Below are 11,632 nucleotides of genomic sequence, written 5' to 3' on the forward strand. Positions count from 1 at the left end.
CAAAAATCATCCACATGATATGTCACACAGGTACCTCGCGCTCTTGGTGAGGCGTTATGAGCGCCTCCGAGGATCTTCAACTGGAGTCTCCCGGAGACGTTAATTTTTTCATTCCTCGTCGTTCTAGTACATGCACTGTTTACTCTTCATCCGCCGTGTGAAAAACTAAGAAACAGGGCCAGGGAGTCTTTTCACAGCAGTCAAAGATAAAATCCCGAGCGATCGATACCGTGCGCTTGGAGATGAAATTTCTGCAGCCGACTTTCGGAAGGGAAACGAAGGACGTGGGTCGGCGCCATATTGATCTTAGACTCGCTTGCCACTGAGCGACTCGTACTGGGCGGAGCTCCCCCGTGATTGGACGGTGGAATCCTGGGGGAGGAGCCTTTCTGACGGAGCTGAGGACAAGAAAGGTCTTGCTTCACTTCGGTTCGAATTACACCAAAGCAGGAGTGATGAACGGCGGCACTTCACCGCCTCTCCTCCACCGCCACACATTAGGAACCAAAGACTAATCCCAAGATCCGTGGCGACATCGCGAAACTTACGTAAATACCCACCGAAAATAAAAAAATATATATATATAACTTTATTTTACACCCTAAAAACACCCTTTTCATCCACGCCAGGGCACTTGATGAATATAGGAAAGGAGGACATAACTATACATGAAGGCAGATCCTAATTAAGACTACCAGAATGCATTACTCGGAAACCAGTAGCCGCTCCGCCTCGAGTGAGTGATGAAACTTGAATCGAGCGACTCCCACGCGTCAAACCCTTCCCAGGCACCGGTGCCTTGCAAGACCCGTATCCCCATCCCGCCCCGCCCCGCCCGGCCAGGTGCAGTCATTCATGGGGCCTCTGCTGCCGACACTCATCGTCCTGCCAGACGCATAACAAAACACAATGACGCGCTGTATAGTATTCATGCGTAACAATGGTAGCGAGTGTACAATGACAGCTTATGAAGAGGAAAATAGTCAGTTTCTTGTAATGGATTAACTAACTAGATATATTTCATTATCGATATTTTTCTACTTGCAATTCCTAGTACATACTATTCTAGGCTGCGTAGTGTCTCCTCTGACCTTGACATTGGCTTTGTTTATTCATGGTGGCAGTGTCTGTGTGGTGTTAGCTGTAGTGCAGACCAGCGGGTAGTGAACTGTGGCAAAAACTTTCCCTAGAGTTTATACACACTCAGCCGCTCACCGCAACACTGCCCCATATATTAAAACACTTTCCTCTCCCAATACGATTATTTTCAAAAGCCAAGAACATGACTGGCCGGATTCTGAAGAGTTTTTCTCCTGTTCTAAATAAAGAAATCGCGTTTTACTCTTACTGAAACTATAAAAATGCCATAAGTTCCCCTGTTAATGTGTAGAGGTATTTCGGAATATTCTCTTTACCTACTGTGCTTTGACGGTCTCGTGTGTGTGTGTGTGTGTGTGTGTGTGTGTGTGTGTGTGTGTGTGTGTGTGTGTGTGTGTGTGTGTGTGTGTGTGTGTGTGTGTGTGTGTGTGTGTGTGTGTGTGTGTGTGTGTGTGTGTGCGTGCGTGCGTGCGTGCGTGCGCGCTAGCGTGTACTTATGCTTGTGTGTGTGTGCGTGCGTGCGTGCGTGCGTGCGTGCGCGCGTGCGCGCCAGCGTATACTTATGCTTGTGCGTGTGTGTGTGTGTGTGTGTGTGTGTGTGTGTGTGTGTGTGCGTGCGCGTAAGCGTGTGCTTATATATGTGCGTGTACGTATGCATGCATGTGCATGTGTGTGTGTGTGTGTGTGTGTGTGTGTGTGTGTGTGTGTTTGTGTTTGTGTTTGTGTCAGTTTATGAATACCATCCGCTCTGTTCGTGACTATCTCAGTCTGTAATTGTTCATGTTTATGTTAATATTGAAATCAGTTTGAAATTACACGAAACATAACTAAATACATATAGAAGACAATAGAACTTCTGTCGACAAATGAACACTTTTCTTTATGCACTTAGTTATCTCCATTACACAGATAGATAGATAGATAGAAAGATAGATAGATAGATAGATGAATAGAAAGAAAGATAGATATATAGATGAATGGATAGAAAGATAGATAGAAAGATAAATAGATAGATAGATAGAAAGATAGAAAGATAAATAGATAGATAGAAAGATAAATAGATAGATAGATAGAAAGATAAATAGATAGATAGATAGAAAGATAGATAGATAGAAAAATTGATTGATAAATAGATAAGTAAAGGAAGACGATAAACGTCATTGCTCTTAAGTTGTCCATGCCTTCCTACACTCATGTTTATTCTCTCTCCCTCGAAGAAAAAAATGTATTTATATATTAATATTTCACAGGCAAAGCAAACATCGAGGTCAATGAATGGTTTTATGTTAATATAATCATTTGTTTTGTTTGGTTATTTAGTTGCGTCAAATATAATGAAATTCATGCGGCGTCCATGTACACAATTAACTTGTCATCAAAGGTCTTACGGTCTAATTAACACACGCGAATAAATTTGAAATAACATGTCTTTGTGTGGCACGTATGTGCGTGTGTATGTATGTGACGAAGACTGTCATTGGCTAATTAGACAAGCTGAGTAGCAAAACATGTGTAGTGGAATGAGTAGCGAGCAATATTTTCAAGTCAGTTTTTTTTATGACTATAAGCTGAGACTTGATGTGTCGTCATTTTGTTCTCGTCTAACCATAAACTCAACAGATTTATTGCGTCATCAACTGTGCTTGTGGCTGATCGTAAACTATTGGGACTTGTGTGTGTCATATTTTGGTTTGTCTACTGAGATTTAGCGTGTCACCAGTTTTTATTTTTTTGTGTTGCCGTAAACCAAGACTTAATTAATCGTCACCTTATTAGTCTGACCGTAAACTACTGAAACTTAATCTAACATCACCTTACTTTTGGCTGAGTGTAAATTACTGACTCACAATATATCGCCATCTTTGTTTGACAATAAACCACTGAAACTCGCAGTATATCGTCCTCTCCGTGGTCAGGGCCTCGCGTGCGCAAAGAAATTTTCAGCGGGCGGTCGATGACACGTGCTGAGGCAAAGCTATACAGATCACATGTTTAGTATCAGATTTACCACACACGCTCGTATTGCCACCAGTAAAGTATTCATATAGGACACAAATGGAACTGATCTCAGGAGGCAAAGGCGTTTGAGTAGCCAAAAAGTTTAATTCTTCTTAGCATATCTCGCGTACCAATAACAAAATACAACAATAGAAAAAATATTACCCTTGGAATTAACTTGAGCGTTGTCATTTCTCGTACGTAATTAACTAGATCCAGCAAGAAAAGAAAAAATGTATTAGATTTATCTTTTTGTGTTTTTTCTCTTTACCAACTTACTAACTGCAAAAAGAGGAAAATATGAAAAATTAAAACGGTTAAAAGTTTTGTTCCTTTTGTCATTTCTATCGTACTTATCAAAAAATATAGCGAGACGAGTGAACGTCGCAAAATTTGCAACTGGAAGCTGTAGTAACAGTGTAAGAGTTTTCAAACCTACTACGTGTCAATATATGACTCTAATTACATTTTAGAAGCTGTAATGGAAGTTCCGGAGTTTTCAAGAAAGATTATAAATTACATGGTTTAATTTGCGTTGTTAGTGGTAAAGAATATCCATGAGAATCTGGCTAATACTCTTTGCTGTCTTTGAAAATTGTCCTTACGAGAGAACAAAGGGCTTATTCATGGTTTTATTATTCTAGTGACAATTTCACGAGAATCCTACCTAATCGCTGGGGAGAAAGATCCATAAACACAACTAATGACCTTTGGAGACAGTCATGGAAGGCAAGGAACATTCTTATCGAAATTTTCATTGTTTTTTTATTATTGAAGTAAAGTTCTGTTGAGGATTCAGTAGAGAGAAATATCCACAAACCCAATTATTAATCTTTGAAGACAATTACAAGACTAAGAAGTGCTTCGAAACAGACACTGAAGTAAATGTGTACTGAAGCCACAGCAACAACAACAACAAAAACCCAGAGCCACACCATCACCACCCGTACCTTCGCAATGGCAAGGAAATCAAGTGGATGTTCCTCCCACGCTCTCCGGGATGCAATTTACCGCGTTATTTTCATCTTGCGTTCATCGCCAAAAGAACTCTTCAGGACCCAGCGGTGGGGGGCTGCAAGATATAGCGACGCAGGTATTGGTTCGTGCAGATGAAGGGAAGGCAGAAGCTCTCCGTCTGCCTACCTCTGGGAAATGAGAGACGGAATTGCTTCGCCTCTTATTTTCTCGGTCAATTCCCTGCAATTTTCTTTTCATGTACATATGTGTGATTCCTGCGTCAAAATACAGCGTGTACGCGAATGTAATATAAGAAGGTATTTCAGAAAGAGACGGGGAGAGAAAGGGACAGGAGGTGGTCAGAAATACCTCATAAGTAGCAATAGTTCTCGTAACTACATCGACAAAAGTTTACCGGGAATAAAAAGAAACATTGGTGGTCTACTGCGTACATCAGGGGACCAGATCGAAGCAAGACAAGGAGGTGAGGCATTGTGGATAACCCTTTCAGCACCACGACATGTATTCATATTCATTCTGCTTACTCAGGGACGGTTTTTTGCTATGGGCAATGTGGGCGACAGCCCAGGGCACAATCTATTTTGGGGGCACACGCCAACTTTCTACACTTATACCGCTAATTTCCACGCCAAGTTAGAGTAGTAGTATCTGGGGAGCCCTTACTATCACGTCAACTTGGTGGTGAGTCATGCATACAGGTTGTGTGTCAGAAGAAAAGGCAAGGGGAAGGGGGCGGAGGATCAATTTGCGCCTGTGAGTCCCACTCTCAGAGGAAAAGCAAGGGGGAGGGAGGCGGGGGGATTGAATGATCTGTGAATGATTTATGATCCCAGGCCACAAACTGCTGCTTCTAAAATAAATTGATATAGACTCCTTATACCTACATGTAATCTATTGTTATGCGAAAAAAAAAAAAAACAGGACTCTGTGCAAGCATTTACGCCAATTCGTTTACATCACGTCGGTCTTGACTCTGGGTGCTTGACGGACGGAAAATGTGATGATAAGTCCAGTCAAGGGTGCATCACGGACAAACGACAAAAGAAACTAAAGTAACCATCAGGTACCCAGTTTAGGAAGAAAAGGAAAGAAGAGGAGGAGAAACGAGCTAAAGATAAAGGTATGCAGGTCTCTATGAGTGACGTCAATAGTGCAAGTAATGAAACAGTAACGCGTATGCTATTTATTAGCCTCTTGCCAATATGTTGCTACTTAGTCACAGAAGACATCTGTATTTGATTTTTAGTTTTGCTGAACTGCCAACTATTAGATTTGAGGCTTATTTCACCCATAGGCTAGTCTGTGTTTGCAACACAACACGTGCAAGTTCACATAGGCCTATTAGTCTGGGGGGTTTGGTACTGTACTATATTTCGTATATTTTTCATATTGTTTTGCGTGATGAAGGATTTGTGCAATTTACATAGGTGCTTATATACTCTATTTCATTTATCTATTTTATCATTTTTATTCTTTTTTTATCTAATATTATTTGTAATGAAATAACATATGAATACTATAATCCTTGTGTTTGTGCGTTGGTGGGGTTCGTCGTTGGGTTTGGATTTGGGGTGAAAGGGAGGGACGGCGTCCGATGGAGGATTCGCCCTACAGCGTAAAAGTAGCCAAGACAGCCTCTGTGCTTACTATTTTGATTTTATACAGCATCAGGAACTTATATGAGAGATTAAAGTAGTGAAGACTCTGGCTGTTAATCTTCCGACCTCCATAAACCCTTCCTGATGTCACTAAAACTGTTTAATAATACCCAAAACTCATAGTGAAAATGTGGCACGGTGTTGAAGGGGTTAAGTATTGCCCGCTGCCTCGTAACACTCAAGAACGAGGGTGAAATGAGCATGTAGCGTTGATTTTTTTTCTCCGATGGTAACATTTAGTCAAAGAAACCAACTTAAGGTTATTACATGTGACAATGGTCAGGTATTGTCTGAATCAGTTGTAGTAATATCCTGGAATCACTGAATTTATTCACAATTATTATTACTTCGCTACTATAATTTTAGATACTTCATCATGTTAGTACGTGTTATGAACTCGATGTTGTGGCTCTTAATTTTTTTTTTTTTTTTTTAGATTTCTGCTTCCTACTTCCTACTCTACTACTACTGTTGCTTTTACTACTACTGCTGCTTTTACTACTACTGCTGCTTTTACTACTACTACTGCTACTACTACTACTGCTGCTACTACTACTGCTACTACTACTACTACTACTACTACTACTACTACTATCATCATAGGAAGTTAAATCACTGATATGTGAAGTTTTTTTTTTTTTTTTTTTGCCTTCAAGTTAAAGAAATTTTCGTTTCCCAAGGTGACATTGCGCGGGGTTTGGTCTGAAATATTCGCGGGTGAAGTTTTGAATGTTCGAGGCATCGCCAGCTGTGATTCAAACCAGTGGTGTCCCTGGTGAGGAGAAAACGAAGCATCCATTATCTAAACAATTCACATAGATGCACTTACTTAACAATGTGTGACTAGTGAATAATGATCTTTTTTTTTTTTTTTATTGGATAATCTTACCAATAGGATCTCTTAACGAAGCAGTAAAATACTCACATTTAGTGATAAAGTACTTAATGCAGAATACGTTTCTTGTGGTTTCATTAAGGAACGGCCTAGTGTGTCGTACACAAGCCTTCAAATATGCGGTGTTCGGCGAGTTTTCTCCAAGTCCAGCAAGCTGCGGCAAGCCTTGGAGCTCCATCACACTCGGAACTGAGCAGTACACTGACTTGCATTTGTTTATAGCTGGGGTTTGTGGGTAACTGCTGAATAGGATTCTTATTGTGTCTATAGTTCTTTTGTCCAATGACGTGCCACCACCTCTTAACACCACAAGCTGCGCCAATGGGAATTTGCTATATGTATTCGTAGGCGGGGCACAGCTGGGCAGACAGGTGCACAAAGACATCTGTGTGCGCAGTTCAGCCATGGCCACTAGTGACATTAATTGTAAAGATTGCGAATTTGATTACTGGGAAATCATCGTTCCTGCGATGCAAGTCAGTGTACGATCGAGAAGAGGACCAGCCAGGACCTTCATCCTTTCGTTAAGGTATTGTGAGGAGGGGTATTGGTAGAGGTAGGGCATATTGTGTGAAGCTATAAGAGAACCAGTGTGGGGGGGGAAGCTGCCCCAAAGCGAGGATACAGTAGGTTAAGTTTGTTAGGGTTAGGTTAATGTTTAAGGGGGAGGGTGCAGGGGGGGAGCGCAGCCACCCCTGGCTAGGATACGTTAGGTTAGGTTAGTTTATTTTAGGATTAGGTTAGTGTTGTAGGGGGTCCGAGGGGGCGCAGTCCCCCCCTTCCTAGGTTAGGTTAGGTTTATTTTAGGGTTAGGTTAGCGTTTTAGGGGGATCCGAGGGGGCGCAGCCCCTTCCTAGGTTAGGTTAGGTTAGGTTTATGTTAGGGTTAGGTTAGTGTTTTACAGGGGGAGGGTTATGTAAAACTTCCCGATATTTAGGGATATTTTCCAATATTGGGAAATTTCACTAGATTTTCAAAGTCCATATATCACTCAAATATGCCTCCCCCCCCCTAAAACCCCTGATTCCTCACAGGCCCCTAAGCTTGCTGGGACTGGGGAGGGATGACATAAGAATATATAAGGAGGTGCTATTGGTAAGATTTACTTTTTTTTTTTTTTTCATCTCATTTACCATATTTCATTATCATCTGAGGCATGAAATGGTCCTGGACACTTATAGGTAAACAAAATTGGTGTCTCCTCCCTTGAGTCCTTTCACCGACGGCCATCTTGGAAGGGTGTGTGGTGAGACAGCCAGTGCCAATGAGTTTTGTGCCTGCACGGTGTACATTCCCGTCCCTTGGTTGCCTGGAGTCTCTATGAAGTGTTCACGTGGCATGGTGTCCTTCAGTGCCTCAGGTGCGCCGCGTCTGCATGCCCAGTGGCTGGATGTTGCCCCTTTTTCTCCTAGTGCCAACTTTCTGTGAGCTGCGCCACAGGGATTCAGTGACAAGATTGTCCTCACTAAAGTTATTGTTTCCTGGTAGTTATTATGTGTTTCATGTTATCTTGTTAAGATAATACCCGGAACAAATTTTAACTAACAAAATTTCAGTAAAGCTAGCTCAAGTAATCAGAAATAACATAACCCAAAGCCCTCAACTGCCCTTTCATATGAACTGTTAAAAATATGGATCAATAGGAGTCATGAAAGGTCAACTAGGGGAAATCACAAACTTATACCTGATTTGAAAACTAATTGTAGACTTGTAGATTCATGAAACTTGTCTAATTGTTTGTTTATTTATTTATTTATTTTTATCCCAAGGATTTTAATAGAATTATTAACTCTTTGGATTTGATTATAGCTCATTTTAGTTTAAAATATGGCTTTTTACTGTTTTCTTGGCCCTATAATGTTTCATTTTATGTATAAGTTGAGTTTTTTTTCATTATTTATTGATAAGAAATTCATTAAACTAATTACCTAGACTCTTAATCACTCCTTTTTAAGTTCAAGAAGTTAATGAATTGGGAATTGATAACTAATTGATTTATTAAGAATATGAACTTTGTGGAGGTGGGCGTTGTATTGTAGAAAACAGAAAGGTGATATATATATATATATATATATATATATATATATATATATATATATATATATATATATATATATATATATATATATATATATAAAGCATTGCACAAGTGATGAACTACTGAGACACTAATATGTCTAGGAGAGCAAAACTTTCACTCATTGTCTGTCATTAAATTCATCTTCATGCTGTGGAATGTTACTGCATGTCAGGCTATGGCATTTGCTGATGCATATCACAGTACATTGCATCCATAATTTTCGGCAGCCAAAATTTTTTTGACATCCCACTTTGCAGCCACAAAAAACTAGCTTTAGAAATTTTTCAGGAGTAACTGGGTTCTCAGTAAGCACTAGCATTAGTATGTTTTCCTTCTTTATCCACCCCCAATTAGTTACAGGAAGGGTGTGACTCATAGCTTGCAGCACAGCATCACATGCTATGTACGAATGTTGTTTCATTGCTGCAAATGTAGGTGGCAGAGACTCAATCTTGAACGTAATTGAAAGCTGTGAACTTCCAATTGCCTTGTTGTAGCAAAGGTAGCACAACCTGTTGAAACTAGTGTCTCCTTTTGCTCCTTACAAATGTGCTGTAAATTTTTCTCCCACACAGGCAATATCTTTTACACGAGCTCTTTTCAGTGAAATCTTTCATTCCTCCAACATTTCAAGCTTTGGCTACATTAAGCAATCGAACACTTTTCCTTCTCTTGTCATAGCCAGCGAAACAATGCAGGAATAGAAGATCATGGTCTGTATCATTGCCTACCAACAATAGATGAAGCCAGTAAAAGAAAAGTCCTGTGGTGGTGGTGGGCACTGATACAGACATACTGGCTATGCTCATCACTCTTGCAGATCAATCCTACATCTCTATTATGGTAAAAATAGACCCCAGTTATACTGTATTACATACCAGAGCTCCAGGAAAAGTATAATAAATCTCACCATAATAATCTATTCCTGCATTGTTCAATTGCTTGAAATGTTGGAGGAACTAAAAGTTTTCTCTGAAAAGAGCTTGAGTGTCGATGATATTACCTGAGTGGGAGAAAAATTTACTGCACATCTGTATGGAGCAAAAGGAGACACTAGTATCAACAGGTTGTGCTATCTTTGCTACAACAAGGCTATTGGAAGTTCACAGTTTTCAACTACATTCAAGATATGCTGCAGCATATGCCATGGCCAGACATGCAGCAACATTCCATAGCATAAAGATGAATTTAATGACATAGACAATGAGTGGAAGTAGTGCTCCTCTAAACATGTTAGTGTCTCAGTAGCTCAGCACTTGTGCAAAGCTTTATAATATATTTATTATCTCTGTTTTCTACAATACAACTTCCACTTCCACAAACTTCATATTCTTGATAAATCAATTAAGTATGAATTCTCAATTCATTTCACTTCTTGAACTTAAAAAAAGGAGTGATTAAGGAGTCTAGGAAATTAGTTAAATGAATGTCTTATAGATGAAAAAACAACTTACATGTATAAATTATAGGGCCAAGAAAAGAGTAAAATCACATTTTTAACCAAAATTTACTGTAATTAAATCCAGAGGGCAAATAATTAGTCTTAGGTGTCTGTTATTATTCTATCAAGTCTTTGGGATAAAAAAAAAAAAAAAACTTAATTAGATGACTCATGAATCTATTGGTAAGTTTTAAAGTTAAGTATTTATAAGTGTGATTTTCTCTATCTAGTTGACCTTTCATGACCCTTATTGACCCATATTTTTAAGAATTCTTGAGAGGACAGTTGAGGGCTTTTGGTATGTTAATTCTGGTGACTTGAGCTAGTAATACTGAAATTCCCAGCTCATTATGAATTTGTTCGTTATTAGCCTAATTTCCCTGGACTATTGTTTCCTGGTAGTCATTTAAATGTTTTATGTTAGTCTAATCACTATTTTTCAAGGTAAATTTTTTTTTTTTTTTTTACTGATATTGAATTAATGTGCATTTCCATTAGGTTAGATTTATATATAGTTGATTATTTAAATTGTTGATCTCATTGTTTAAACCATTATTTGGAAAAAGTATCAAACATTTTACTTTGAATTCAACAATGTGTCAGTGTTAATAAGCAAGTGGTGCCATGTCCACATTGGAAGAGGAAAAATTGCGTAGTAGGTAATTTATTGTATCCATCACTGGTGTGGCCATCCTGGACACTGGATCATAGGGACACCCAGGTTATCCTAGGGTGTATGATTGGCACCTTGTACAAGTATCATCTAGTTGTTTCTGATTCCTGCACATGCCTCCACACATTCTTCATCAATCAACCCAAATGAAGAATGACCAGAGGGGTGAGGCATGCACTGACTGACCCCCAAATCCTTTCACACCGTTAAGCACACAAGTAACCAAGCACGCTAGCCCATTGGTAAGGATATCTTGGCTTATGTTTTGAATAATTTAGTTTCATAAGTTTTGTTTTTCCAAATCCCTAAGATATGTTGTCTCCATCGCCCATCCTCATCCCGTTGAAAACGATCGTAATTTCCACCTTCCACCAGTGTTACAAAAAACATTTAATGTGCCATTTGCCCAAATTGACACTAAGGTACTACTAAGTTTACAATATAACAAGGTAGGCTTGAGGCAAGGAGCCATGCAAGGCTACAGTCAAACGCACTCAAAGATATGCAAGTTTTTTCACAACTTTGTACATATTTGTAATATGGGGGTGGGGGGTTTGTAAATGTGTCTGTCTGATAACAAAGGACCTAATCAGCAGAATAGCACCCATACTGGTAGGAGTTATTAGTGAAATTTTTACTAAGAAAATGCATGAAGAAACAAGGATTATTAAATAAAGATTGCATGTTTTTTTGCAGCATCTTAGGGGAAAATGAATCTTAGTGTTATTTATACCAGGGGTATATGACACTTCAGGGTTTATATATTAATTTATCATTTACTGTCCAGGTTATATATAGAATGTGCTAGATT

At 39.3% G+C, this 11,632-nt stretch overlaps 1 protein-coding gene and 1 long non-coding RNA gene across 6 annotated transcripts in view; one reads left to right on the forward strand and one right to left on the reverse strand.

The window, feature by feature from the left end:
* Positions 1 to 347, reverse strand: part of LOC123510646 (high-affinity choline transporter 1-like) — a 53,689-nt gene extending 53,342 nt beyond the window's left edge. The window contains exon 1 of one of the 2 annotated variants that reach the window (XM_045265965.1): positions 1 to 347. This exon is cut by the window's left edge and continues 1,117 nt beyond it. The gene's annotated coding sequence lies outside the window, so the exon portion shown is untranslated. The other variant, XM_045265964.1, reaches the window with a different exon arrangement.
* Positions 1 to 11,632, forward strand: part of LOC123510648 — a 34,059-nt gene that overhangs the window by 20,927 nt on the left and 1,500 nt on the right. The window contains exons 1-2 of one of the 4 annotated variants that reach the window (XR_006676571.1): positions 6,915 to 7,156; positions 10,974 to 11,063. The exons of 1 other annotated variant lie outside the window; for it this stretch is intronic. This is a non-coding gene — a long non-coding RNA (uncharacterized LOC123510648). Of the gene's footprint in view, positions 1 to 6,914; positions 7,157 to 10,973; positions 11,064 to 11,632 lie in introns of those variants that run through there. 2 more of the 4 variants (XR_006676569.1, XR_006676570.1) reach the window with 2 other exon arrangements.

Source organism: Portunus trituberculatus, chromosome 29 (assembly GCF_017591435.1).
Source record: "Portunus trituberculatus isolate SZX2019 chromosome 29, ASM1759143v1, whole genome shotgun sequence".
Classification (NCBI taxonomy): domain Eukaryota; kingdom Metazoa; phylum Arthropoda; class Malacostraca; order Decapoda; family Portunidae; genus Portunus; species Portunus trituberculatus.